The sequence below is a fragment of the Limulus polyphemus genome, unplaced genomic scaffold (assembly GCF_000517525.1).
Source record: "Limulus polyphemus unplaced genomic scaffold, Limulus_polyphemus-2.1.2 Scaffold1122, whole genome shotgun sequence".
NCBI classification, from domain to species: Eukaryota; Metazoa; Arthropoda; class Merostomata; order Xiphosura; family Limulidae; genus Limulus; species Limulus polyphemus.
Genome location: NW_013666732.1, coordinates 176,445 through 183,349, shown reverse-complemented (window position 1 = coordinate 183,349; position 6,905 = coordinate 176,445).

Sequence of the window (6,905 nt, the reverse complement as noted above, 5' to 3'; positions counted from 1 at the left end):
TATAACATGAATAATAAGCATCACACGTAAGGCTGTATTACACTAAATGTATATATATATATAACATGAATAATGAGCATCACATGTAAGGCTGTATTACACTAAATGTATATATATATATAACATGAATAATGAGCATCAAGTTTAAAGCTTTATTACATTAAATAAGACTGCGACATAAAATGTTATCGAAATCCATACAAAATACGAAAATAAATTTCTAATATTTAGTTATTTTAGAAATCATGATATTTCGGAAGTAATAATACTTGCAAGTTAATATAATATAACCAATCAGGTAAATATAGCATCGCTCAGATGGAATAATTTAATAATTTGTAACTAGTAAACAATCTTCCTTAGTTTTCGGTTTCACTGTAACATTTATATGTCATTTCTTTTTGTTTTTGTGTATTTGAAACTTTGATGTTGGAGCGACAGTTTTCTAATTAAGTTGATACCACTGTTACAACCGGATGTATTAACAGTTAGTTTTTTCAAACGTTCTAAATTGTCTATTTTCGCCACTTAAGTTAGTATAACGACTTTCTAGAATTTTAAGAATACATTTTTTTCATCAATTACGTGAATTTTTTACATTTCTGTCTACTAACTTCTTTTGCAATAATATTACCAATAGATTAATGGGTGGTTAAACCCCTCATACGTTCCCACAGATTCCGCACAAATCTTGTTGCTTATTTTTAGGGAGGAGGGGGAGGGGGGCTATCTGTCCATTGTGAAGAATCGAATCCTGGATTTCAGCGATGTAAACTTATCGCTGACCCACTATCCTTTTGATGGAAAGCATCTCTGTAATAGCTAATTCTAAGAACGTATGATTGAAAGTAAAATAGAATGTATATTAATACGTCAATCAAACTATATCTGCTATATTCATTTCCGAAGAGGCCTTTCGTCTAATACCAGGACTCATCAGCCCGGCTACGATACGACAAACATAGTAACATTATTCAACGCAACAGAAACGTTTGTATCTTTTGTGATATGTAGTTCGCCTTAGTACGATTTATCTTTAAAGCCCTGTAAACTAATAGAAACTTTGACATAATGGGGTTCGAACATGTGATTTTTCAGACATGATAGACCTTTAAGGCTCATAATCTATACATTGGTCTTTTTTCTAGTTAGGATATATGACCGAATTTTAAATGTTAATTATGTCACGCTGACTTATATAACTGTTGGAAAATTTTGAACATTGGAACTAATTGTGATTCAATTTCGAGTACGTTTCTTGCCACTTGTTCGCAAGATTTTCAACAGTTCCATAGTATAGTTTTCCATTGCTAGCATCTACGTATGCGATACAGCACAAGAAGAGCCAGTAAATATGTCCTGAGATCGAAAAACTAAAAAATGAATTACAAAAAAAAAAAGGTAGTTCTGGCCACAACTCGCCATTTAGTTTACAACCTGCACGATTTCAGAGATTCGGCAAACTTCAATATTGCTAGAGGAAAGTTAATTATTGTTTAGAGGTAGTAATAACGACATTCGTGATTTAATCCATTCAGAGCATCTTCCAGTCAACAGGCCTGGTAGTGATGGCGCTCGATTCGCAATCTCAGGGTCGCGAGTTCGAATTCCCTTCATCAAACATGCTCGCCCTTTCAGCCGTGGGGGCGTTATAATGTGACGCTCAATCCACTATTCGTTAATAAAATAATAGCCCAAGAGTTGGCGGTGGGTGGTGTTGACTAGCTACCTTCCCTCTAGTCTATCACTGTTTAAATTAGGAACGGCTAGCGCAGATAGCCTTCGTGTAGCTTTGTGCGAAACTCAAACCAAACTAATCAACATCTTTGTCAAAGCAAATTTTTATTGTATTATATTTCAGGCCGCCAATATAATCAAAATGTGACATTGCGTTCTGTTTTCGAAGAAATACATTATTCAAAATAAGAGGCAAAGAGACAGGTGTAGGGGGAAAATTAAAAGTGGAGGGGTGGGCAAGGTCTATTTGATCAAACGAAGCGAGGAAATTTCCGTCATAGGTGCACCCATTACGGCCAGGAACCAAGGCTCGCCCAAGGGCCGTGGAAGCCGTTGGGTTCTGGATTAAATTTTATGTATTTTCCTAATTTTGATGCATTTTTCCTGGGATAGATTGAATGATATGCTAATCGAACAGGAATTCAAAGCTTGAAACAATTCAGTATTTCATATCGGCCTTTTTGTTTCACAGGCATGCCAGTTACTTGTTTATTGTCGTTTTATTCCGTACAACAGCTGTTTTAAAACTCCTTGTTTAGAAAACGTTTTTGAGAAATTATCTAGTTTGTTTACTTTTCAAATAGGCAAGTAATACAACAAAATAGGCTTGTAGACATTGAATATAACAAATAGATATTCACGCCTGTTCTGTTCAAGAGCAAAGCTGTACAATGGCCTGAGGCTATTGGTTATGTCCGCTGCGTGATCGAACCCCGAATTCTAGCATTATAAGCCACGAAACTTACCACATAACCTTGGATTTTTAGGCCAGGCACCATTAAACAATTTATACAAGGCTAGGGATCGCATGTTAATACGTTGTAAAATAAATGTTGGAAAGACAAACAAGTCAGTTGTAGAGGCTAAAAAAGAAATAGGTAATATTTTATCTTCTCTTTTTTTTTTTTTTTTGCTTCTCCCTCTCTTTTGTTTAAATATCTATAAGGAAGTTAGTCGCCATTTTTTCTAGTCAATTTAACCTAGCATATACTTTAAAATAATAGCCTTAATATTTTTTGTGGTAACAGCTATTTTTCCCTTGCTAATATCTAGTGTTTAAAAAAAAAGTGTTGTTTTTTTTCGAACATTACTGATCAACTAAAGCCGACTTCTTCTGAACACGAAAAGACCGGAAAGACAACAGTTTCTTGTCATCAGTCTACTTCATCCTTATTGGACAAAACAATTACTCGGAACTGAAGTCACTTCTGTGGTTGGATGTGTACGTCAAACTTCGTGATTTGAGTATACAGGACAGCCACTTAAATGCATCGCTTGATACACGTGTGATAAAACAATCACTTAATGATAGTATTTACCCTACAGTTTCAAGGTTTGTAGCCCTGCTGTCAGTTAAATATATAATTGTTCCATTTTTTTATTATATATATATATATGTAATACACGTTTTTGTAAATCTTTCATTTATTTATATAAAAAGCACTCGCTGGTGGTTCATCTATAACTCTAAAATTCGGATTTCGATACCTTGGTAGGCACAACACAGAGAACTGATTGTGTAGCTTTGTTCTTAATATAATATATATATGTATATATGTGTGTGTGTGTATATGTATATAAAAACAGAACAAACGTTTTTTAGTTTTTCTAAAAGTTTACTAGACATTTCACATTTAAATAAGAACATAAAAGTAATTATCTACCAACATAAAATACTTATTTGCCTAATGCTCTTTGATGATCTAAAATGGAGTAATATTTATTTTGTTGGCAATTTTTACAAATTCACTATATAATAACTTATAACTTGAAGGAAAATTACAAAAAGTGACAAATTACTGAAATATCTCGAGTTTATTAATTACACTGATTAATAAATTTTTATTTTTGTTTTGTCTCTTACAAAAGTCTCTTAAAATTTTCTATCACGTCTAGATTTCCAGAGACCAAACATTTAGATTTCTCTACGTAGAAAGTAAATAATTTGTCTTATAAACCCGTGAAACTATGTATAAATATATCTTGAAAACTATATGTGATACAAATAAACCAAATACATTTTTTCCAAAGCCTTCTCATATCTTATAAAGTTTCCTGGGAAACAAAATCGTTGTTGACCGGCTTACACACTTATAACTCGACATCATACTTCTTAATAAGCATAGTTATCCTGAACATCTGCAGTAACATAGGTGGTTATCAGGATTACATTAGATTTAAACATTAATCATCCTTAAATCCCAAAGAAATTAAAATAAGTATTTCGATTCTGATCTGAACAAAACATTAAACATAACCAAATCTGTTGGAACGAAGCCTACTCTTCTTTAGCACATATGCTGATAGTAAATATCAAGGGCGCAGGTTGGCCCTGTGGTAGTGCTTTGAATTTCGCAGCTGGTGAACCGGATTCAAATATTTCCGATACCATAAAATATTCTCTGCACTTAGTGGGAAGAAGGGTGCAACTTTTGATGTGACTCGCATTTTGGACCAGCCCGCGAACAACACTTTGAGGACCAGTGATCCATCCTTGAGTCTATCGGAGCCCGGTACACTTTTTACGCAAGCGAAATGAAGAAAAATTTATGAGCAGTATGGAGTCAAAAAATATAATTAATATTACGCTTGTTCGAAAAGAGGGAGCCACTGGCAAATCAGACACCAGTAACAGAGAACCGAAGAAACAATTGTATTGAATTTTAGTCCTAGTGATGTTCTGATCCGATGATTAATTGTAAAATTACGATAGCTTGTTTAACATGTATAGAATGTATATGATTGCTGGATAGTAATCGAAAAAATATTTATCTAAACTTATATACAAGATTAGGTATTTATTTACAGGTACATTTCGGTCGTGTAAAGCAGTCTTGATACTTATATTAAAGTTTTGCTTCATTACTCATTCAAGCTGTCTTGATACTACTCTTGCTATCTAATTGCCCCCAGTGGCACAGCTAGAAACCGGGTTTCGATACCCGTGGTGGGCAGAGCACAGATAGCCCATTGTGTAGTTTTGTGCTTAATTCCTAACAAAGAAAGAAAAACAAAAAATCTATCCAATAAATATATATCATTACAATAAATATTTTCATCCTATTTTGCAATAGTCGGCAACTTTTGTTCAAACTTTTTTTTTTGTTAAGGCTTATATCATTAAAAAAAAAAAAGCTCTTAGTGCCTTTGACGAAACTAAAATTCACTCACTACCCATTTCATTATTTTTGAAATTATATCGTCGTGCCACCTTTTGGAATTCAACAAAAAAAATATTATGTAGAAAGGCTGTTGTAATTTCAATCACCACAGTTCACTATTCTTGAAATTTTACGATGCTAGTGTCATCTTTTGGAGTTAAACAAAAATAATTTTAACTAGAAAGTCTGTAATGGTACTCGTACGCATGGTGTGGTGAAGCTTTGTTATCTAACAAATATATTTTATTACAATGAAACTGTTTGGCTTTCTCTGGAATAATTGGCATCTTTGTGTGCATGTAGGTTAGAAAAATTACTATATTTTTGTTAATTTTATTTCAATACCCTTGAAAACATCCAAATATCAGTGCCATCTTATTAAAACTAAACAAAAACAATTTTAGCAACAACAAAAAAACTGTTGTGACAGTGCATACATACAGGTTTGGCGAAACTTTGTTGTTTGTTTATAGTTAAGCACAAAGCTACGCTACGGCTATCTGTGCTGCGCCCACTACGGGTATCGAAACCCGGTTTCTAGCGGTATAAGTCCGCAGACATACCACCGTGCCACTGAGGGTCACATTGATGTTCAATCAGTGAACTTGATATTAAAAACAACCGCCATCTTCATTTATAACAGCATGATAATAGTGAATAACGTAGACAGGAAAGTTTATTCTTTAGGAGAGATGAGTTGAACTACATAACTTTAACAGATTCTTTCAACATTGTTAGCAGATATCCCTACACGTTAATTCAATCGTATTATAAACGATATAACTTATTTTTGACACTTTTAATTCTATAAAATTTAAAAGTTTCACTCTCATAGTAAAAAACAAAGACTGTTTATGAATTGAATTCTGAGAAGTAGCATTAATGTTTTGTGATAGACTGCTAAAGTCAATCAGTATTAAAGAATTATCCAAAACAATAAGTGTTTTGAACTAACAATGTGTGGAGTTAAATTGTATATAAGGCATTATTTTCTTCGACAAAGATCGCGAAACGGAGAGAAACATAATCTGTGCTGTCACTTTGTTATTACAAATATAGTTCATGGATGGCGCTTAAGTCGCCATTTCTTCTGGTAGTGTTATTTAAATTTATTATTATTATTTATATATTTTTATTTAGCTTTTGTTTGTTGCGCAAAGCCACACAATGGGCTAACTGTACTCTACAAACCGCGAGTATCGACAGCTGATTTTTAGCGTTATAAACCCGCAGACTTGCCACTGAGCGTTCGAGAAGAAAGTTTGGTTAAGATTCATAATATGTACTAACAATAATTTTTATTTTCATTATTGTTTGTTTGTTTGTAATTAAGCACAAAGCTACACAATGGGCTATCTGTGCTCTGCCCACAACTGCTATCGAAACCCGGATTCTAGCGTTATAAGTCCGCAAACATACCGCTGTGCCACTGGGGGCTTGATCATTATTATATTTTCAAATATAATAGCATTTTATTTCACAGAAACAGGCTGGAGCATTTCTATATCACAATAATTCAGATTTTAATAATTGATTAAGAAATAATGTAGAATTAATAAAAATATATCATAATTTTTCCATGTCCCATGTATAAACGTACGTTTAAATATTTTTCAAATAGTGGTTTTAATAGACTTTCTATATAAATCAATATTAAGTAAAAACATCTCACAATCTGCTCGTCAGAAACGTACCAGAGTTGAAGCCCCCCAATGGCACAACGGTATATATATATGCGGACTTACAACGTCAGAAACCAGGTTTCGATACTCGTGGATCCCCATCACACTAAACATGCTCGCCCTTTCAGCCGTGGGGGCGTTATAATGTGACGGTCAATCCCACTATTTGTTGGTAAAAGAGTAGCCCAAGAGTTGGCGGTGGGTGGTGATGACTAGCTGCCTTCCCTCTAGTCTTACACTGGTAAATTAGGAAAGGCTAGCGCAGATAGCCCTCGTGTGGCTTTGCGCGAAATTCAAAAACAAAAAACAAATCTTGATAATAATA